This window comes from Carcharodon carcharias, chromosome 5, assembly GCF_017639515.1.
Source record: "Carcharodon carcharias isolate sCarCar2 chromosome 5, sCarCar2.pri, whole genome shotgun sequence".
NCBI lineage: Eukaryota > Metazoa > Chordata > Chondrichthyes > Lamniformes > Lamnidae > Carcharodon > Carcharodon carcharias.
In genome coordinates, this window is record NC_054471.1 from 69068714 (window position 1) to 69093061 (window position 24348).

Genomic DNA, 24348 nt, shown 5'->3' on the forward strand with positions numbered 1-24348 from the left:
CTATATTCTCACTATGTGACAGTGCTCTCACTCTGAGGCATTCTCACTATGTGACAGTGATCTCATTCTGGTTTATTCTCACTATGTGACAGTGCTCTCACTTTGGTGTATTATCACTATGTGAAAGTGCTCTCATTCTGGTGTATTCTCACTATATGTCAGTGCTCTCACTCTGGTGTATTATCACTATGTGACTGTGATCTCACCCAGATGCATTATCACGATGTGACAGTGCTCTCACTCTGATGTATTTTCACTAACTGACAGTGTTCTCACTCTGGTGTATTATCACTGTGTGACAGTCCTCTCGCTCTGCTGTATTATCACTATGTGACAGTGCTCTCACTCAGTGTATTATCACTATGTGACAGTGCTCTCGCTCTGCTGTATTATCACTATGTGACTGTGCTCTCACTCTGGGCTATTATCACTATGTGACAGTGCTCTCACTCTGGTATATTATATCTATGTGACAGTGCTCTCACTCTGGTATATTATCACTATGTGAAAGTGCTCTCATTCTGGTGTATTCTCACTATATGACAGTGCTCTCACTTTAGTGTATTATCACTATGTGACTGTGATCTCACCCAGATGCATTATCACGATGTGACAGTGCTCTCACTCTGGTGTATTTTAACTATGTGACAGTGCTCTCACTCTGGTGTATTATCACTATGTGACAGTGCTCTCGCTCTGCTGTATTATCACTATGTGACAGTGTTCTCACTCTGGTGTATTATCAGAATGTGACAGTGTTCTCTCTCTGGTGTATTATCACTCTGTGACAGTGATCTCACTCTGATGTATTATCATTATGTAACAGTGATCTCATTCTGGTTCATTCTCTCAATGTGAGAGTGCTTTCACTCTAGTGTATTATCACTATGTGACAGTGCTCTCACTCTGGTTATTCTCAATATGTGGCAGTGCTCTCACTCTGGTTTATTCTCACTATGTGACAGTGCTCTCACTCTGGTCTATCATCACTGTGTGACAGTGATCTCACTCTGGTTTATTCTCACTATGTGACAATGATCTCACTCTAGTGTATTATCACTATGTGACAGTGCTCTCACTCTGGTTTATTCCCACTATGTGACAGTGCTCTCACTCTGGGGCATTCTCACTATGTGACAGTGCTCTCACTCTGGTTTATCCTCAATATGTGGCAGTGCTCTCACTCTGGTTTATTCTCACTATGTGACAGTGCTCTCACTCTGGTGTATTATCACTGTGTGACAGTGATCTCACTCTGGTTTATTCTCACTATGTGACAATGATCTCACTCTAGTGTATTATCACTATGTGATAGTGCTCCCACTCTGCTATATTCTCACTATGTGACAGTGCTCTCACTCTGGGGCATTCTCACTATGTGTCAGTGATCTCACTCTGGTTTATTCTCACTATGTGACAGTGATCTCATTCTGGTTCATTCTCTCAATGTGAGAGTGCTCTCACTCTAGTGTATTATCACTATGTGACAGTGCTCTCACTCTGGTGTATTATCACTGTGTGACAGTGATCTCACTCTGGTTTATTCTCACTATGTGACGATGATCTCACTCTAGTGTATTATCACTATGTGATAGTGCTCCCACTCTGCTATATTCTCACTATGTGACAGTGCTCTTACTCTGGGGCATTCTCACTATGTGACAGTGCTCTCACTCTGGTTTATTCTCACTATGTGACAGTGATCTCACTCTGGTGTATTCTCACTCTGTGACAGTGCTCTCACTCTGTGTATTATCACGATGTGACAGTGTTCTTACTCTGGTGTATTATCACGATGTGACATTGTTCTCACTCTGGTGTATTATCATTATGTAACAGTGATCTCATTCTGGTTCATTCTCTCAATGTGAGAGTGCTCTCACTCTAGTGTATTATCACTATGTGACAGTGCTCTCACTCTTGTTTATTCTCAATATGTGGCAGTGCTCTCACTCTGGTTTATTCTCACTATGTGACAGTGCTCTCACTCTGGTGTATTATCACTGTGTGACAGTGATCTCACTCTGGTTTATTCTCACTATGTGACAATGATCTCACTCTAGTGTATTATCATTAGGTGATAGTGCTCCCACTCTGCTATATTCTCACTATGTGACAGTGCTCTCACTCTGTGCATTATCACTATGTGACAGTGCTCTCACTCTGGTACATTATCATTTTCGAGACTGTTCTCAATTTGTGTATTATCACTATGTGACAGTGCTCTCACTCTGTGTATTATAACTATGTGACAGTGCTCTCACTCTGGAGTATTATCGCTATCTGAGAGTGTTCTCGCTCTGTGTATTATAACTATGTGACAGTGATCTCACTCTGTGTATTATCACTATGAGACACTACTCTCACTCTGGTATATTATCATTAGCTGAGATTGTTCTCACTCTGTGTATTATCACTATCTGAGAGTGCTCTCACTCTGTGTATTATCACTATGTGACAGTGCTCTCACTCTGGTTTATTCTCAATATGTGACAGTGCTCTCACTCTGGTGTATTTTCACTATGTGACAGTGCTCTCACTCTGGTGTATTATCACTGTGTGACACTGATCTCACTCTGGTTTATTCTCACTATGTGACAATGATCTCACTCTAGTGTATTATCACTGTGTGACAGTGCTCTCACTCTGGTTTATTCCCACTATGTGACCGTGCTCTCGCTCTGTGTGTTATCACTATGTGTCAGTGCTCTCACTCTGTGTATTATCACTATGTGACAGTGCACTCACTCTGATGTATTATCACTATCTCAGAGTGCTCTCACTCTGTGTATTATCACTATGTGACAGTGTTCTCACTCTGGTGTATTTTCACTATGCGACAGTGCTCTCACTCTGGTGTATTCTCACTATGTGACAGTGCTCTCACTCTGTATTATCACGATGTGACAGTGTTCTCACTCTGGTGTATTATCACGATGTGACAGTGTTCTCACTCTGGTGTATTATCACTCTGTGACAGTGCTCTCACTCTGGGGCATTCTCACTATGTGACAGTGCTCTCACTCTGGTTTATTCTCACTATGTGACAGTGCTCTCACTTTGGTGTATTATCACGATGTGAAAGTGCTCTCATTCTGGTGTATTCTCACTATATGTCAGTGCTCTCACTCTGGTGTATTATCACTATGTGTTACTGCTCTCACTCTGTGTATTATTACTATGTGACAGTGCTCTCACTCTGGTATATTATCATTAGCTGCGAGTGTTCTCACTCTGTGCATTATCACTATCTGAGTGTGCTCTCACTCTGTGTATTATCACTATGTGACAGTGCTCTCACTCTGGAGTATTATCGCTATCTGAGAGTGTTCTCACTTTGTGTATTATCACTATGTGACAGTGCTCTCACTCTGTGTATTATAACTATGTGACAGTGCTCTCACTCTGGAGTATTATCGCTATCTGAGAATGTTCTCGCTCTGTGTATTATCACTATGTGACAGTTCTCTCACTCTGGTGTATTATCACTATGTGACAGTGCTCTCACTCTGGTATATTATCATTATCTGAGACTGTTCTCATTCTGTGTATTATCACTATCTGAGACTGCTCTCACTCTCTGTATTATCACTATGTGACAGTGCTCTCACTCTGGAGTATTATCGCTACCTGAGAGTGTTCTCAATTTGTGTATTATCACTATGTGACAGTGCTCTCACTCTGTGTATTATAACTATGTGACAGTGCTCTCACTCTGGTTTATTCCCACTATGTGACCGTGCTCTCGCTCTGTGTGTTATCACTATGTGACAGTGCTCTCACTCTGTGAATTATCACTATGTGACAGTGCACTCACTCTGATGTATTATCACTATCTCAGAGTGCTCTCACTCTGTGTATTATCACTATGTGACAGTGTTCTCACTCTGGTGTATTTTCACTATGCGACAGTGCTCTCACTCTGGTGTATTCTCACTATGTGACAGTGCTCTCACTCTGTGTATTATCACGATGTGACAGTGTTCTCACTCTGGTGTATTATCACGATGTGACAGTGTTCTCACCCTGGTGTATTATCACTATGTGACAGTGATCTCACTCTGATGTATTATCATTATGTAACAGTGATCTCATTCTGGTTTATTCTCTCAATGTGAGAGTGCTCTCACTCTAGTGTATTATCACTATGTGACAGTGCTCTCACTCTGGTTTATTCTCAATATGTTGCTGTCCTCTCACTCTGGTTTATTCTCACTATGTGACAGTGCTCTCACTCTGGTGTATTATCACTGAGTGACAGTGATCTCACTCTGGTTTATTCTCACTATGTGACAATGATCTCACTCTAGTGTATTATCACTATGTGATAGTGCTCCCACTCTGCTATATTGTCACTATGTGACAGTGCTCTCACTCTGGGGCATTCTCACTATGTGACAGTGATCTCACTCTGGTTTATCTCACTATGTGACAGTGCTCTCACTTTGGTGTATTATCACTATGTGAAAGTGCTCTCATTCTGGTCTATTCTCACTATATGACAGTGCTCTCACTCTGATATATTATCACTATGTGACTGTGATCTCAACCAGATGCATTATCACGACGTGACAGTGCTCTCACTCTGGTGTATTTTCACTATGTGACAGTGCTCTCAATCTGGTGTATTATCACAATGTGACAGTGCTCTCGCTCTGCTGTATTATCACTATGTGACAGTGCTCTCACTCTGGTATATTATAACTATGTGACAGTGCTCTCACTCTGGTATATTATCACTATCTGAGAGTGCTCTCACTCTGTATATTATCACTATATGACAGTGCTCTCACTCTGTGTATTATCACTATTTGACAGTGCTCTCACTCTGGTATATTTTCATTATCTGAGACTGTTCTCACTCTGTGTATTATCACTATCTGAGAGTGCTCTCACTCTGTGTATTATCACTATGTGACAGTGCTCTCACTCTGGAGTATTATCGCTATCTGAGAGTGTTCTCAATTTGTGTATTATCACTATGTGACAGTGCTCTCGCTCTGCTGTATTATCACTATGTGACAGTGTTCTCACTCTGGTGTATTATCAGAATGTGACAGTGTTCTCTCTCTGGTGTATTATCACTCTGTGACAGTGATCTCACTCTGATGTATTATCATTATGTAACAGTGATCTCATTCTGGTTCATTCTCTCAATGTGAGAGTGCTCTCACTCTAGTGTATTGTCACTATGTGAAAGTGCTCTCACTCTGGTTTATTCTCAATATGTGGCAGTGCTCTCACTCTGGTTTATTCTCACTATGTGACAGTGCTCTCACTCTGGTTTATTCCCACTTTGTGACCGTGCTCTCGCTCTGTGTGTTATCACTATGTGTCAGTGCTCTCACTCTGTGTATTATCACAATGTGACAGTGCACTCACTCTGATGTATTATCACTATCTCAGAGTGCTCTCACTCTGTGTATTATCACTATGTGACAGTGTTCTCACTCTGGTGTATTTTCACTATGCGACAGTGCTCTCACTCTGGTGTATTCTCACTATGTGACAGTGCTCTCACTCTGTGTATTATCACGATGTGACAGTGTTCTCACTCTGGTGTATTATCACGATGTGACAGTGTTCTCACTCTGGTGTATTATCACTATGTGACAGTGCTTTCACTCTGGGGCATTCTCACTATGTGACAGTGCTCTCACTCTGGTTTATTCTCACTATGTGTCAGTGCTCTCACTTTGGTGTATTATCACGATGTGAAAGTGCTCTCATTCTGGTGTATTCTCACTATATGACAGTGTTCTCACTCTGGTGTATTATCACTATGTGACACTGCTCTCACTCTGTGTGTTATTACTATGTGACAGTGCTCTCACTCTGGTATATTATCATTAGCTGAGAGTGTTCTCACTCTGTGTATTATCACTATCTGAGAGTGCTCTCACTCTGTGTATTATCACTATGTGACAGTGCTCTCACTCTGGAGTATTATCGCTATCTGAGAGTGTTCTCACTTTGTGTATTATCACTATGTGACAGTGCTCTCACTCTGTGTATTATAACTATGTGACAGTGCTCTCACTCTGGAGTATTATCGCTATCTGAGAGTGTTCTCGCTCTGTGTATTATCACTATGTGACAGTGCTCTCACTCTGGTGTATTATCACTATGTGACAGTGCTCTCACTCTGTATTATCACCATGTGACAGTGCTCTTGCTCTGCTGTATTATCACTATGTGACAGTGCTCTCACTCTGGTATATTATCATTATCTGAGACTGTTCTCACTCTGTGTATTATCACTATCTGAGACTGCTCTCACTCTGTGTATTATCACTATGTGACAGTGCTCTCACTCTGGAGTATTATCGCTACCTGAGAGTGTTCTCAATTTGTGTATTATCACTATGTGACAGTGCTCTCACTCTGTGTATTATAACTATGTGACAGTGCTCTCACTCTGGTTTATTCCCACTATGTGACCGTGCTCTCGCTCTGTGTGTTATCACTATGTGACAGTGCTCTCACTCTGTGAATTATCACTATGTGACAGTGCACTCACTCTGATGTATTATCACTTTCTCAGAGTGCTCTCACTCTGTGTATTATCACTATGTGACAGTGCTCTCACTCTGGAGTATTATCGCTATCTGAGAGTGTTCTCAATTTGTGTATTATCACTATGTGACAGTGCTCTCGCTCTGCTGTATTATCACTATGTGACAGTGTTCTCACTCTGGTGTATTATCAGAATGTGACAGTGTTCTCTCTCTGGTGTATTATCACTATGTGACAGTGATCTCACTCTGATGTATTATCATTATGTAACAGTGATCTCATTCTGGTTCATTCTCTCAATGTGAGAGTGCTCTCACTCTAGTGTATTATCACTATGTGACAGTGCTCTCACTCTGGTTTATTCTCACTATGTGACAGTGCTCTCACTCTGGTCTATCATCACTGTGTGACAGTGATCTCACTCTGGTTTATTCTCACTATGTGACAATGATCTCACTCTAGTGTATTATCACTATGTGACAGTGCTCTCACTCTGGTTTATTCCCACTATGTGACAGTGCTCTCACTCTGGGGCATTCTCACTATGTGACAGCGCTCTCACTCTGGTTTATTCTCAATATGTGGCAGTGCTCTCTCTCTGGTTTATTCTCACTATGTGACAGTGCTCTCACTCTGGGGCATTCTCACTATGTGACAGTGATCTCACTCTGGTTTATTCTCACTATGTGACAGTGCTCTCACTTGGGTGTATTATCACTATGTGAAAGTGCTCTCATTCTGGTATATTCTCACTATATGACAGTGCTCTCACTCTGGTGTATTATCACTATGTGACTGTGATCCCACCCAGATGCATTATCACGACGTGACAGTGCACTCACTCTGGTGTATTTTCACTATGTGACACTGCTCTCACTCTGGTGTATTCTCACTATGTGACAGTGCTCTCACTCTGGTGTATTATCACGATGTGACAGTGTTCTCACTCTGGTGTATTATCACGATTTGACAGTGTTCTCACTCTCGTGTATTATCACTTTGTGACAGTGATCTCACTCTGGTTTATTCTCACTATGTGGCAGTGCTCTCACTCTGGTGTATTATCACGATGTGACTGTGTTCTCACTCTGGTGTATTATCACTATGTGACAGTGATCTCACTCTGGTGTATTCTCACTCTGTGACAGTGCTCTCACTCTGTGTATTATCACGATGTGACAGTCTTCTTACTCTGGTGTATTATCACGATGTGACATTGTTTTCACTCTGGTGTATTATCATTATGTAACAGTGATCTCATTCTGGTTCATTCACTCAATGTGAGAGTGCTCTCACTCTAGTGTATTATCACTATGTGACAGTGCTCTCACTCTTGTTTATTCTCAATATGTGGCAGTGCTCTCACTCTGGTTTATTCTCACTATGTGACAGTGCTCTCAATCTGGTGTATTATCACTGTGTGACAGTGATCTCACTCTGGTTTATTCTCACTATGTGACAATGATCTCACTCTAGTGTATTATCACTATGTGATAGTGCTCCCACTCTGCCATATTCTCACTATGTGACAGTGCTCTCACTCTGGGGCATTCTCACTATGTGACAGTGATCTCACTCTGGTTTATTCTCACTATGTGACAGTGCTCTCACTTGGGTGTATTATCACTATGTGAAAGTGCTCTCATTCTGGTGTATTCTCACTATATGACAGTGTTCTCACTCTGGTGTATTATCACTATGTGACACTGCTCTCACTCTGTGTGTTATTACTATGTGACAGTGCTCTCACTCTGGTATATTATCATTAGCTGAGAGTGTTCTCACTCTGTGTATTATCACTATCTGAGAGTGCTCTCACTCTGTGTATTATCACTATGTGACAGTGCTCTCACTCTGGAGTATTATCGCTATCTGAGAGTGTTCTCACTTTGTGTATTATCACTATGTGACAGTGCTCTCACTCTGTGTATTATAACTATGTGACAGTGCTCTCACTCTGGAGTATTATCGCTATCTGAGAGTGTTCTCGCTCTGTGTATTATCACTATGTGACAGTGCTCTCACTCTGGTGTATTATCACTATGTGACAGTGCTCTCACTCTGTATTATCACCATGTGACAGTGCTCTTGCTCTGCTGTATTATCACTATGTGACAGTGCTCTCACTCTGGTATATTATAACTATGTGACAGTGCTCTCACTCTGGTATATTATCACTATCTGAGAGTGCTCTCACTCTGTGTATTATCACTATGTGACAGTGCTCTCACTCTGGTATATTATCATTATCTGAGACTGTTCTCACTCTGTGTATTATCACTATCTGAGACTGCTCTCACTCTGTGTATTATCACTATGTGACAGTGCTCTCACTCTGGAGTATTATCGCTACCTGAGAGTGTTCTCAATTTGTGTATTATCACTATGTGACAGTGCTCTCACTCTGTGTATTATAACTATGTGACAGTGCTCTCACTCTGGTTTATTCCCACTATGTGACCGTGCTCTCGCTCTGTGTGTTATCACTATGTGACAGTGCTCTCACTCTGTGAATTATCACTATGTGACAGTGCACTCACTCTGATGTATTATCACTTTCTCAGAGTGCTCTCACTCTGTGTATTATCACTATGTGACAGTGCTCTCACTCTGGAGTATTATCGCTATCTGAGAGTGTTCTCAATTTGTGTATTATCACTATGTGACAGTGCTCTCGCTCTGCTGTATTATCACTATGTGACAGTGTTCTCACTCTGGTGTATTATCAGAATGTGACAGTGTTCTCTCTCTGGTGTATTATCACTATGTGACAGTGATCTCACTCTGATGTATTATCATTATGTAACAGTGATCTCATTCTGGTTCATTCTCTCAATGTGAGAGTGCTCTCACTCTAGTGTATTATCACTATGTGACAGTGCTCTCACTCTGGTTTATTCTCACTATGTGACAGTGCTCTCACTCTGGTCTATCATCACTGTGTGACAGTGATCTCACTCTGGTTTATTCTCACTATGTGACAATGATCTCACTCTAGTGTATTATCACTATGTGACAGTGCTCTCACTCTGGTTTATTCCCACTATGTGACAGTGCGCTCACTCTGGGGCATTCTCACTATGTGACAGCGCTCTCACTCTGGTTTATTCTCAATATGTGGCAGTGCTCTCTCTCTGGTTTATTCTCACTATGTGACAGTGCTCTCACTCTGGGGCATTCTCACTATGTGACAGTGATCTCACTCTGGTTTATTCTCACTATGTGACAGTGCTCTCACTTGGGTGTATTATCACTATGTGAAAGTGCTCTCATTCTGGTGTATTCTCACTATATGACAGTGCTCTCACTCTGGTGTATTATCACTATGTGACTGTGATCCCACCCAGATGCATTATCACGACGTGACAGTGCACTCACTCTGGTGTATTTTCACTATGTGACACTGCTCTCACTCTGGTGTATTCTCACTATGTGACAGTGCTCTCACTCTGGTGTATTATCACGATGTGACAGTGTTCTCACTCTGGTGTATTATCACGATTTGACAGTGTTCTCACTCTGGTGTATTATCACTTTGTGACAGTGATCTCACTCTGGTTTATTCTCACTATGTGGCAGTGCTCTCACTCTGGTGTATTATCACGATGTGACTGTGTTCTCACTCTGGTGTATTATCACTATGTGACAGTGATCTCACTCTGGTGTATTCTCACTCTGTGACAGTGCTCTCACTCTGTGTATTATCACGATGTGACAGTCTTCTTACTCTGGTGTATTATCACGATGTGACATTGTTTTCACTCTGGTGTATTATCATTATGTAACAGTGATCTCATTCTGGTTCATTCACTCAATGTGAGAGTGCTCTCACTCTAGTGTATTATCACTATGTGACAGTGCTCTCACTCTTGTTTATTCTCAATATGTGGCAGTGCTCTCACTCTGGTTTATTCTCACTATGTGACAGTGCTCTCAATCTGGTGTATTATCACTGTGTGACAGTGATCTCACTCTGGTTTATTCTCACTATGTGACAATGATCTCACTCTAGTGTATTATCACTATGTGATAGTGCTCCCACTCTGCCATATTCTCACTATGTGACAGTGCTCTCACTCTGGGGCATTCTCACTATGTGACAGTGATCTCACTCTGGTTTATTCTCACTATGTGACAGTGCTCTCACTCTGGTGTATTATCACTATGTGACTGTGATCCCACCCAGATGCATTATCACGACGTGACAGTGCACTCACTCTGGTGTATTTTCACTATGTGACACTGCTCTCACTCTGGTGTATTCTCACTATGTGACAGTGCTCTCACTCTGGTGTATTATCACGATGTGACAGTGTTCTCACTATGGTGTATTATCACGATTTGACAGTGTTCTCACTCTCGTGTATTATCACTTTGTGACAGTGATCTCACTCTGGTTTATTCTCACTATGTGGCAGTGCTCTCACTCTGGTGTATTATCACGATGTGACTGTGTTCTCACTCTGGTGTATTATCACTATGTGACAGTGATCTCACTCTGGTGTATTCTCACTCTGTGACAGTGCTCTCACTCTGGTTTATTCTCACTATGTGACAGTGCTCTCAATCTGGTGTATTATCACTGTGTGACAGTGATCTCACTCTGGTTTATTCTCACTATGTGACAATGATCTCACTCTAGTGTATTATCACTATGTGATAGTGCTCCCACTCTGCCATATTCTCACTATGTGACAGTGCTCTCACTCTGGTTTATTCTCACTATGTGACAGTGATCTCACTCTGGTTTATTCTCACTATGTGACAGTGCTCTCACTTTGGTGTATTATCACTATGTGAAAGTGCTCTCATTCTGGTGTATTCTCACTATATGACAGTGTTCTCACTCTGGTGTATTATCACTATGTGACAGTGATCTCACTCTGATGTATTATCATTATGTAACAGTGATCTCATTCTGGTTCATTCTCTCAATGTGAGAGTGCTCTCACTCTAGTGTATTATCACTATGTGACAGTGCTCTCACTCTGGTGTATTATCACTGTGTGACAGTGATCTCACTCTGGTTTATTCTCACTATGTGACGATGATCTCACTCTAGTGTATTATCACTATGTGATAGTGCTCCCACTCTGCTATATTCTCACTATGTGACAGTGCTCTCACTCTGGGGCATTGTCACTATGTGACAGTGCTCTCACTCTGGTTTGTTCTCAATATGTGGCAGTGCTCTCACTCTGGTTTATTCTCACTATGTGACAGTGCTCTCACTCTGGTGTATTATCACTGTGTGACAGTGATCTCACTCTGGTTTATTCTCACTATGTTACAATGATCTCACTCTAGTGTATTATCACTATGTGATAGTGCTCCCACTCTGCTATATTCTCACTATGTGACAGTGCTCTCACTCTGGGGCATTCTCACTATGTGACAGTGATCTCACTCTGGTTTATTCTCACTCTGTGACAGTGCTCTCACTTGGGTGTATTATCACTATGTGAAAGTGCTCTCATTCTGGTGTATTCTCACTATATGACAGTGCTCTCACTCTGGTGTATTATCACTATGTGACTGTGATCTCACCCAGTTGCATTATCACGACGTGACAGTGCTCTCACTCTGGTGTATTTTCACTATGTGACAGTGCTCTCACTCTGGTGTATCATCACTATGTGACAGTGCTCTCACTCTGGAGTATTATCGCTATCTGAGAGTGTTCTCACTTTGTGTATTATCACTATGTGACAGTGCTCTCACTCTGTGTATTATATCTATGTGACAGTGCTCTCACTCTGGTGTATTCTCACTATGTGACAGTGCTCTCACTCTGTGTATTATCATGATGTGACAGTGTTCTCACTCTGGTGTATTATCACGATGTGACAGTGTTCTCACTCTGGTTTATTCTCACTATGTGGTAGGGCTCTCACTCTGGTGTATTATCACGATGTGACAGTGTTCTCACTCTAGTGTATTATCCCTATATGACAGTGATCTCACTCTGGTGTATTCTCACTATGTGACAGTGCTCTCACTCTGTGTATTATCACGATGTGGCCGTCTTCTCACTCTGGTGTATTAATACGATGTGACAGTGTTCTCACTCTGGTGTATTATCACTATGTGACAGTGCTCTCACTCTGGTATATTATCATTATCTGAGAGTGTTCTCACTCTGTGTATTATCACTATCTGAGAGTGCTCTCACTCTGTGTATTATCACTATGTGACAGTGCTCTCACTCTGTAGTATTATCACTATCTGAGAGTGTTCTCACTTTGTGTATTATCACTATGTGACAGTGCTCTCACTCTGTGTATTATAACTATGTGACAGTGCTCTCACTCTGGTTTATTCCCACTATGTGACAGTGCTCTCACTCTGTGTATTATCACTATGTGACAGTGCTCTCACTCTGGAGTATTATTGCTATCTGAGAGTGTTCTCACTCTGTGTATTATCACTATGTGACAGTGCTCTCACTCTGATGTATTATCACTATCTCAGAGTGCTCTCACTCAGTGTATTCTCACTATGTGACAGTGCTCTAACTCTGTGTATTATCACGATGTGACAGTGTTCTCACTCTGGTGTATTATCACTATGTGACAGTGATCTCACTGTGGTTTATTCTCACTATGTGGCAGTGCTCTCACTCTGCTTTATTCTCACTATGTGACAGTGCTCTCACTCTAGTGTATTATCACTATGTGACAGTGATCTTACTCTGGTTTATCCTCACTATGTGATGATGATCTCACTCTAGTGTATTTTCACTATGTGATAGCGCTCCCACTCTGCTATATTCTCACTATGTGACTGGTGTATTTTCACTATGTGACAGTGCTCTCCTTCTGGTGTATTCTCACTATGTGACATTGCTCTCACTCTGGTGTATTATCACTATGTGACAGTGCTAACATCCACGTGCATTCTTACTATGTGACAGTGCTCTCACTCTGGTGTATTATCACTATGTGACAGTGCTCTCACTCTTGTGTATTATCACTATGTGAAAGTTCTCTCACTCTGGTGTAATCTCACTATGTGACAGTGCTCTCACTCTGGTTTATTCTCACTATGTGAGAGTGCTCTCACTCTGGTGTATCATCACTACGTGACAGTGCTCTCACTCTGGTTTATTCTCACTATTTGAGAGTGATCTCACTTTGGTGTATTCTCACTATGTCACAGTGCTCTCACTCTGGGGCATTCTCACTATGTGCCAGTGATCTCACTCTAGTGTATTATCAATATGTGACTGTGCTCCCACTCTGCTGTATTCTCACTACGTGACAGTGATCTCACTCTGGGGCATTCTCACTATGTGACAGTGCTCTCACTCTGGTGTATTATCGTTATGTGACAGTGATCTCACTCTGGTGTATTATCACTATGTGACAGTGATCTCACTCTGGTTTATTCTCACTATGTGACAGTGCTCTCACTCTGGTGTATCATCACTACGTGACAGTGCTCTCACTCTGGTTTATTCTCACTATGTGAGAGTGATCTCACTTTGGTGTATTCTCACTATGTGTCAGTGCTCTCACTCTGGTCTATTATCACTATGTGAAAGTGCTCTCATTCTGGTGTATTCTCACTATATGACAGTGCTCTCACTCTGGTGTATTATCACTATGTGACAGTGATCTCACTCAGATGCATTATCACGACGTGAATGTGCTCTCACTCTCGTGTATTTTCACTATGTAACAGTGCTCTCACACTGTTGTGTTATGACTGTTAATTTTTCAATGTATTCATTAATTTGTTCCCATTCTTTTTGTTGCTTGCCTTACCTAGGAAACAGCAGTAATGCATTTCCAGCTGTTGCTGTCATAGCGTGCTGTGTACTGCCATTTTAGTTGGAATTTTTTCATGAACTCATACATTATCAATAAAATGAATTAAATTGCTCCTTTTCTTTAAAAGTCCATTTTGAAGTTATCTGTTAGCATGATGTGGAGCAAATTGATTATTTTTTAAATGGATTTTTTAAAAGATTCAGCTTAAGGTGCTAGTCACATTTTTATATGAAGGATTACTTGCGATAAAATAATATGGTTAGCTACACTAACTCCGAAAAATAAGTCATTTCTAAGATATTAATTTGGAATCATGTGATGCCATGATTCACAAGCCACCCTTAGGCTGTCACCTTCATTTTGTTTGATTCTCGGAGGAATCTGATGTAAGGTTTACTGACAAGAGCCTGAGATTCAACTTCCACGGTGATCAAAAGATAAAGCGGAACCTTTTTCAACTTTGTACACGGTAACTCACCTAATGAAGAATTCTCCTTTTTTAAGCTGCTAAAGAGGAGAGTGAAATTTACTGAAAAGCAACTCCAATAACGATCCTGAGATCAGGCCAGGGAATGTGGTTGGGGAAAATGGGGAATATGCCACAAGAAATACACCATCAGTAGAAGTGATCGACACCACACTTCATTTATTATACTTCATGTGTAAAATAGTGTCTTACTTGGAACTAGGTACATGAAGAACAATGTTAATAATCAAGATTTTAATATATATATTAAAATATTTAGTATCAGTGTTTTTTGATAAATTCCAAAATATTTTTTAAAGGGACAGTGGAATTCACAAAGAATTTGTCAGCTGAGAAACAGATCACTCAGCTCAACAGTTCTACGCTCCATTCATTCATCTCACCCTATCAACATGTCCTTCTATTCCTTACACCTTCATACACTTACCTATTTTATGCTTAAATGCATCTATGCTATTCATCCCAACCACTTTGTGTGTTGCTGTTTGCAAATTGGATCCCTCGTACTTTAAATTTTTATTAACTAATATTTCTAGTGAGTCTAAAATTGCATTAAATAGTCTGTTTAGCCACAAATATGACACTTTAATTTCCATTTCTTTTAGACAGGACCATGTTTGACAGAAATATTAAGATTTTTAAAGCATAATTTGGAAATCGAAGCTGTTTATGCATCTGAAACTGTACCCGTCTGTGCTGATTGATAGAAATGGATTGCACTTGCTGTCCAGGTGCCTTGGGTCCACTCATCACCCTTGTTGGTTAAGAATCCAGAAAGGGAACACGAGCAGAAAGGTGTAATTGACCAGTCATTGATCAATCATATTAATTCAATAGGCCTTAACAATCATGACATTTTTTGAGGGCGTACTAGATTCTATGAACTCGTGGGTAGCCTACTCAGTCTAGCACCTATAACCAGGTACGATGTAAAGCTAATGGACATGTAGATGAGATATTCTGCTATCTCGTGGGGATCTGACCAGAGTTGATGTGTTTGCCTGGGTATCCTGGCCAACTATTCCAGACCGCTTAGTGTATCCGTTGGATTCTGTTGCTATTGGTTCCAACTTTTACAATTGGTAATGCGGTTACAGTTTGTCTACGTTTGAGGAAGTCTGATGACCACAGAAATGTCTCAAGTCACTTCTCAAACTTCTCAATGGAAATAGGTGATGTAATGTTGATGGTGTGATTCTGAGACTCAGTAATGTGATTTTTGAGTGTCTGTATGTATACACCAATAATTCAAATCATTTTGGGCTGGAAGATGCAAGCACCTGATTCCTAGGCTTAGATTCACTAGCTTTTACTCTGGGAATTTGTTCTATTCTCCCCTAACTAGAGGAAAAGGTCAGCAATTCAAATAAATGCTACAGATGCTCCCTTCCTAACTCAAGAGCAAGTATGTCACACAGCAATACATTCTGAAACTGATGACGATAAGTTATAGTTCATTTGGTTAACCTAACCAGTTTTGGTTAATCTAATAGTTTTCAAACCCTGTAGGATTTCTTAAACAGTGAATGGCATTCTGGGCAATTGCATTTTGTGGAGTCACTGGTAATCAAGTAACACTTTTCATATAATTCTATTTTGTCTTGGTCAACATTGGTGTTAATCTTTTTTTATAGGCAGAGACTGACTTTAAACATATAGCTACAATGGTATCTACATTGCTCTAAATGAATGAATATAACCAATATTAGATTGTTCCGTGACCTGTAAGTGCCTGTGGTTTTGTGATTTTGTTGCTGCGTTCTGAAGTCACATTGTTGACACACTGACTGAAAAAAACAGAAACTGAAACTATGTGACCATTTCAACCATTAGTTTGCACAAAGGAGTAAGCAAATGAGGGAGGGGAGTGGAGGAGGGAGCACACCCAAATATCTAGACTCTCATTTAGAGAATAATAACATTAAACATTATTGTTTAACCAGGATTGTGGTCATCTTTTATTTTCTCTGATATGTGTTTGAATAAACAATGTGTAACAAATAAGTGTTGTGTGATCAGTGGCTCTCTGAGAACTATGGCATTTTATACTGCAAATAAATTAAATAAAGGAAAGACTTTTATATATTTATATTTATTGGAAAACCAGCTTTTCTGTATACTGTGGTATATAACATGGCAGTGTAACATAAATCATGCTTTCTTGATCTTGGGAATAAGGGACCATACAAAACAAATATGTGAAAATAAAGATGCTTCTAATAAACTGAGCATCAAAGTAGTTTGTTGAGCGTGGAAAGACACCATGCATATAGGACCATATCCTGCAATAACAATCTCCAAATTGACTAATTCTAAAGGAGTTACCTGAAAACACCTTATATATACAATTATGAGAGCATTTTCTTCCTCTCCCCAAGACTGAATCCTCTGTGGTTTGAAATGAATAGAAACCTTTGTTTGACTAACTACTATTTTACTCCATTACATAAAGACAAACATGAAACAGAATTATTCCTTGTCAAAATACCAGTTAAAGTGTCCTTGAGACACACCTGGCGGCAGTTCAAGCTGTTCCGCTCATCAGCAGATCTAATAAAATGTGCTGATGTGTAGAGTTATGGGGAGCCCTTCAGCTAATACTGCTCATACCTGGGCAGGGGATTACTGGAACACAGCAATTTGTTTGAGATTTAGTCTGTCAGATCATCCATTGAGAGCTTTGGACCACCCTAATCTTACAGAGAGAATGAAGATGTATGTTGACAGCACCAAATTTAATCTAATTTCTTCTGGATTTAACCTTCTGCAAAATATAACCTGCATGGCTATTGCTGGTAATGTTTCCTCCATTAAGGTTCCAAATATTCAGATTGCTTTTATCGTGATATTCCTATCTCTTTTCAGGTCAAATACTTAGAAAAGCTCACAAGGTAAATCCAGATGAAAAAAGGCTCTTCAGCCAATGTTATCTTACACCTTGCCTCTTTGACGGTTACCTAAGAAAGGACAAAAGCCATTCAGCCCATCTACGCTCACTCTTCATAGTATCCTAACTCTCCAATTATAAAAAGCAGACTATCATTCCTCATTCAGTATTCATTTGTGGATAGATAGCATCACGGAACTCTTATGCTTAGTAACTTAATTAGCTAAGCACTTAACTTCTATGAGTTCAAGCCCTGGGGCTGCTTCCCACTGTTCTTCACTTGAGAATGGAAGTATTAATCAGTTCTGGCTTGGGCTGTTTGAGTCATGAGTTACATCATGTTGGAGATAGCGATAAGGCTGCAATCACCTCATGTCATCTAAATTAAATGTTTGATTATGGGCGACACCAACACTAGTCCTGGGAATGCTTATGGCTCAAAACACTCTTTTCTCCCAGAAGATAGCGAATTTGTGCAATGTGAAGGAGAAAATGGGAGAAAGAGAAAAGGCAAATCAAAGCTTAGTTTTTATTCATTCAAATTTTGTTCTCACCTAAAATTATTGAAATTACAGTCTAGCTGTAAAATAATCTTGTTCATACACTACAATTGGCAAATGGTAACAGCCAAAAAGGCAAATCCCAGCTCAGTCACCTGTAAACAAATTATTCATTAAGCAATTGTCATGGTTTATCCATATAAGGAATGCTTAATAAGACAAACATGGGGAGATGGTGGCATAGTAGTATTGTCACTGAGCTAGTAATCTAGAAGCCTAGGCTAATACTCTGGGAACATGGGCTCACATCTCTTCATGGCAGCTGGTGGAATTTAAAATCAGTTAATAAATCTGGAACATAAAGCTTATTTCAATAATGGTGACTATGACAACTATCATCAATTGTCATAAAAATCCATTTGGTTCACTAATACCCTTTATGGAAAGAAATTGGTCTATACGTGACTCTGGCCTTGCCAATGACACCCACATTCCATGAAAGAATTTTTCTTTAAAAAGAGATCACTGGAAGACACCAAATTTCATCATCAAAGAGATTATTAGCAAGTGATTTGGCAAAAGAGCTTTGAACATGACCTAGACTAAATGGAAATTGAATGGCAGAAAGCAAATTTTAAAGAGAAGGTAAATAGGACAAATAATTTCGAATCAAAATTGGATGGGCTCTTGAGGGAAATAAATTTGCAGGACTATGAGGATAGAGCAGGGGAATGGGGCTGACTGGATTGCTCTAATGAGAGCCAGCATGGACTCAATGGCATCCTTCTGTGTTGAAATGACTATGGGCTGGATTTAGCACACTCTTGCTATGGGTGTGAAGGCAGAGGGCATATTTATTCCAGTGGGCCTGCTGCCCACCCACCACTGCCCCAATTGCAATTATACCAGTGGCTGGGGTTGCATCAAGTGGCCCACCCACCACTGTTTATTTTTTATTTGTTCATGGGATGTGGGCATTGCTGGCAGGGCCAGCATTTATTGACCATCCCTAATTGCCCTTGTTCAGAGGGCATTTAAGAGTCAACCACAGTGGGGTCTGGAGTCACATGTAAGCCAGCTCAGGTAAGGACAGCAGGTTTCCTCCCCTAAAGGACATTAGTGAACCAGATGGGTTTTTACAACAATCGACAATGGTTTCATGATCACACCAGAATTTTAATTCCATATTTTTATTGGATTCAAATTCCAACATATGCCATGGTGGGATTTGAACCTGTGTCCCCAGAACATAACCCTGCGTTGCCAGCTTACTAGTCCAGTGACAATACCACTACATCACCACCTCCCTAAATTGAGGCCCTTAAGTGGGCAGTTAATGTAGTCACCACTGGGTTTAGCTGGTGGCAGGAGAGACCACACCAAGCAGCTAGCCTGGCAGCTTTCTCTGCACAGGCTAATGGTGGACAGGGGGATCTTTCTTTAACTGGTCCCTGGACCCATTGGAAGTATCACAAGGTGTAAACCCCACCTCCTGGTTGCCCTCTCCCCCATGGTCTCTCAAACTCCGGTCCCCAACCCCTTCACCAACCCTCAACAAAGTTCCAATCCATCAGAGCTTGTCTCCTCATCGCCTGAGTGCAGTACTGGCAGTGGCCATTGGTCCCAGTGGCGCTATGGGTACTGCCTCTGATTGGCCAAATTATCTGAGGTGGGACTTCCAGTCCCTGAGGGGCTGAAATTCCACCTCCAGCCTGTTCATGTCCAATTGGGCATGAAATAACTGTGGGGCAGCTGCTCTTCCCTGGCATTTTAGCTGGGTGGGGCGGGGACCACAGCGCAAAGTATAATTCAGCCCCATGGCTTTGCGGTCTGGATTTTCTAGGAAGAGGGTAAGTCAGGACCATTAGTGAGACCTGGTCCCACAGAGTGGGCAAAGGGACTGTAGTGGCAGTCTTCCCTAAGGAGCTCCCTCAATTGGCTGTAGCTGGCCATGCTGTCCAATTTAGGGCAGCAAGTGGGCACTCCATATTGCCTAATCAGACAATCAGATGGCCACCAACTCAGATGGCTGCAGCTGAGGCAGCAAGAGGAATGAGAGGGTGCCTCCAATTTCAGTTGCCCTCACAGTGGAGGAAGACACAACGTTTTTCTGCTGGGGACAAGCAGGCGGAACCTGCCATCCAGGAGGGAGACCCCTCCACTGTTGACGTTGGGCTGTGAGGTGGCTAATGCTGCCAGCGGCCCCTTCTTTGGGCCTTAGTGCCTCCGGCTCTGATGGCTCCCTCCCACCCAAGAGGACAGCAGAGAGGCTGCCCCATGCAATAGGAGCCCACTCTGCTGGTGACATTTTGCCAGTTCTCAACTCTTCCCATCACCACTCCCAGCTCCTAGTTGGGAGCCAGTAAAAGCTCACCCTATAACTTGGATAGGAATTAACCTGGAAATGGTAGCCCCCACCCTGGCTATAAAATTCAAGAGCGAGCCCTCCTCCCTGTGGCTGGGAAGCCCCAACCCGATTTTACAGCCGTCGAACTGTTAATTGGCTCAGAGCGAGGCTTCTGCTCAGGAGTGCTGGGTACCGGAGGAACTGCAGTCATTGTTGGAGCCGGATTAGAAGGTGAATACAAGGTTTTTACTGGGGCCAGGCTGGCAGGTCCCAGCGAGAGCACTGGGGAGCCGGGATCGGGTGGATATGGGAAGGAAACACGTAGGGTAGGTAGTGCTGTGGTGCTGTTGAGGGGGGGCAGAGGAGGTCCATTTGGCAAAGGACAACTGAACAGGAGGGACCTCGTTCCCCAGCCTCCAACACTCACCACGTGGCTTAGACCCTCCCCGTAGCTGTGAAACTACTAGTGCCAGCTGGAGGAGGCCAATAATTGGTCTGAGGGTGGGTGGGCTGCCCAACTCCTCCCTCACCGCTGGTAAAATACCAGTGGCAATGGGTCAGCTGCGGGTATAATGCCCCTGTCACGTCGCCCGACTTGAAGATCCTCCCCGCAACCCACTTACCAACCTGTCCCCAGGGGCACAAAATTCCACCCTGTGACTCTAATACGACAGGAGGTTCAAAGTTTACTTATTTGTCAGTAATTTCCATGGAGGTTCAACCAGTTGCTCACTGTAACTTCAGCAGATGATCAGAAGAAACCTTTCAGCCAAACTTCTGCAAAGCTACCTCAGGAAATTGGAAAATTGGGTCTTGTCCCCATCAACTGTGGTTACTTCCATGGAAACCCTGGGAAGCTGTAAATGGTGGTGACTTGGGGGAGCCGCTGCAGAAATTCAAACCCTCTTAAAATGCTAGGCTCATTTTCCAAACTGGCATTTCCAGCAGAAACCTTGGCTGCCAACAGTACATGTTATGGGTTTGTTGAGGTGACACACACAGGAAATATGGGACAGCATCGGGCATCTTTTTTTGTGTAGTAGTATTTCATATTTCAGGGCCAGAATGGTTAGGGAAGCCAAGGTGGGAGGAATAGTTGTAATCGAATTTTTTGTTTTTTTGTGGGAGGTGGGCATTGCAAGCTAGGCCAGCATTTATTGTCAAATCCCTAATTGCCCTTGACAAAGAAGGTGGTGATGAGCCTCTTCTTGAATCGCTGTAGTCCATATGGTGTGGGTACACCCAACGTGCTATTAAGAATGGAGTTCTGGAATTTTGACCCAATGACAGTGAAGGGATGACAAATTGTTTTTGTTTCCAGAAATTATATTATTTATAAACTAAAAGGTCAATAGGTAAAAATAGGTTTTGCATCTGCTGCCCTTCCCCTTCTAGTTGGTAGAGGTCACGGGTTTGGAAGATGCTGTTGAAGGAACCTTGATGAGTTGCTGCAGTGCACTGTGTAGATGGTTCACACTGCTGCTACTGTGCTTTGGTAGTGGAGAGAGTGAATGGTGAAGATGGTAGATGGGGTGGCAATTAAGCGGGCTGCTTTGTCCTGGATGGTACTGAGCTTCTTGTGTGTTGTTGGAGCTGCACTCACCCAGGCAAATGGAGAGTATTCCATCACACTCGTGACTTGTGCCTCATAGACAGTGAACAGGCTTTTGAGAGTCAGGAGGTGAGTTAGTCACCAGAGAATTCCCAGCCTCTGACCTGCTCTTGTAGTCACAGTATTTTTCTGGCTAGTCCAGTTCAGTTTCTGGTCAGAATATTGATTGTGGGAGATTCAGTGATGTTAAAGCCATTGAATGTCAAGGGGAGATGGTTTGATTCTCTCTCATTGGAGATGGTCATTGGTTGGCTCTCGTATGGCACAAATGTAACTTGCCACTTATCAGTCCAAGTCTGAATGCTGTTCAGGGCTTGCTACATATGTACATGACTGCTTAAGTATCTGAGGAGTTGCAAATGATACTGAATGTTGTGCAGTCATCAGAAAACACCACCACGCCTGACTTCATGATGGAAGGAAGGCCATTGATGAAGCAGGTGAAGATGGTTGGACTTAGGACATTAACCTGAGGAACTCCTGTAGCGATGACCTGGAGATGAGATAACTGACCTTCAACAACTACAACCATCTTCCTTTGTGCTAGGCATGACTCCAGCCAGCAGACAGTTTACCCCCTGATTCCCATTGACTCCAGTTTACTTGGGGCTCCTTGATGCCACACTCAGTCAAATGCAGCCTTGATGTCAAGGGTAGTCACTTTCACCTTGCCTCGGGAGTTCAGCTCTTTTGTTCATGTTTGAACCAAGGCTGCAATGAGGTCAGGAGATGAGTGGCCCTGGCGGAACCCAAACTGGGTGTCAGTGAACGTGTTATTGTTAAGCAAGTGCTGCTTGATAGCACTGTTGATGACCCTTTCCATTACTTTACTGATGATTGAGAGTAGACAAATGGGGTGGTAATTGGCCGGGTTGGATTTGTTGTGCTTTTTGTGTACAGGACATACCTGGACAATTTTCCACGTAGCTGGGTAGATGCATATTCGCGAATGGTGTTGAACATTGTACAATCATCAGCGAACATTCCCACTTCTGACCTTATGATGGAAGGAAATCGTTGATGAAGCAGCTGAAGATGGTTGGGCCAAGGACACTACCCTGAGGAACTCCTGCAGTGATGTCCTGGAGCTGAGATGATTGACCTCTAACACCCACAGCCTTGTTTTTAGGGCAAACCTACTTTTAGCTATTGACTCTTCAGTTTATAAATAATTATATATTTTCTGGAGACAAAAACTAGCTGTCATTTACTAAAATGTCTTTGAAACATTTAAACTAAATACTTAAAGTCACACTAAGTCTGGTGCCATTGGTACATTATGAACAAGTATGTGGAGTTGATGGTTGATTGTTGTTTTATTTTCTATTGCTCTGGTTAAAGGTGCAGTCATGTCCTGCATACAGCATAATCATTTTGGGCATATGGTTGTAAATGTCCACGTTCAAAAGATGCTGTAAAAGTAATTGTATTATGCAACATCGTATTGGAAATAAAATGGAAGTCTGTCGATAAACTATAGAATTAGAGTTCTTTCCATCTCCTGAGTATTTAATATAACTGGAATATTAAACTGTTTAAAGTGTATTAGTTTTCAAGGGAACAGAATATTGAGAGCACAGTAACTGTCACTAATTTAGGATATTAATTTCACTTAAACCATGGACAAGAAGGCCATATTATTCTAATTCTGAACTTATTACTGGCTCACAGCAAAGCTGTATCTAATCCACAAATAATGAAAACAAGTTTACTGGTTCATCTCAAAAGAAATTTTATTAAAATATCACAATTAGCTTAGCTGGTGACACTAATCTCAGGTTGAAACCCGCACCTTTTGACTGCATTTAGATTTCAGGGAGCAGCTTCTTTTTCAGAAAAAAAAATAGCATTTCAGAAGTTAATCTTGGTTGCTAAAACTTCTGGGAGAGAAAGCTTCACTTTTTAATTGTGTAGTTAAATGTACAACATTCAAGGAAATGCTCGATCAAATGATTTGCTTGAGAGCAAATAACTCACATTTCCTCAGTGAAATTGATACAATTATATTGTAAATGCACCTGTAAAATGGGTTTTAAAATTTCACAACACTTAACACACATGGAACTTTTCATCCAGTGTGGTTATGTAACTTGCATCACAACATAAATGCATACAGCTTCCATCTGACATATTGTTGTATTTGGCAAGTTGCCTCTGGTCACTTTGTGAAATGAGATCTTTTGTGAGGAGTCCTTCTGTTCACTAAATGTAGTCAAATCATAAACAT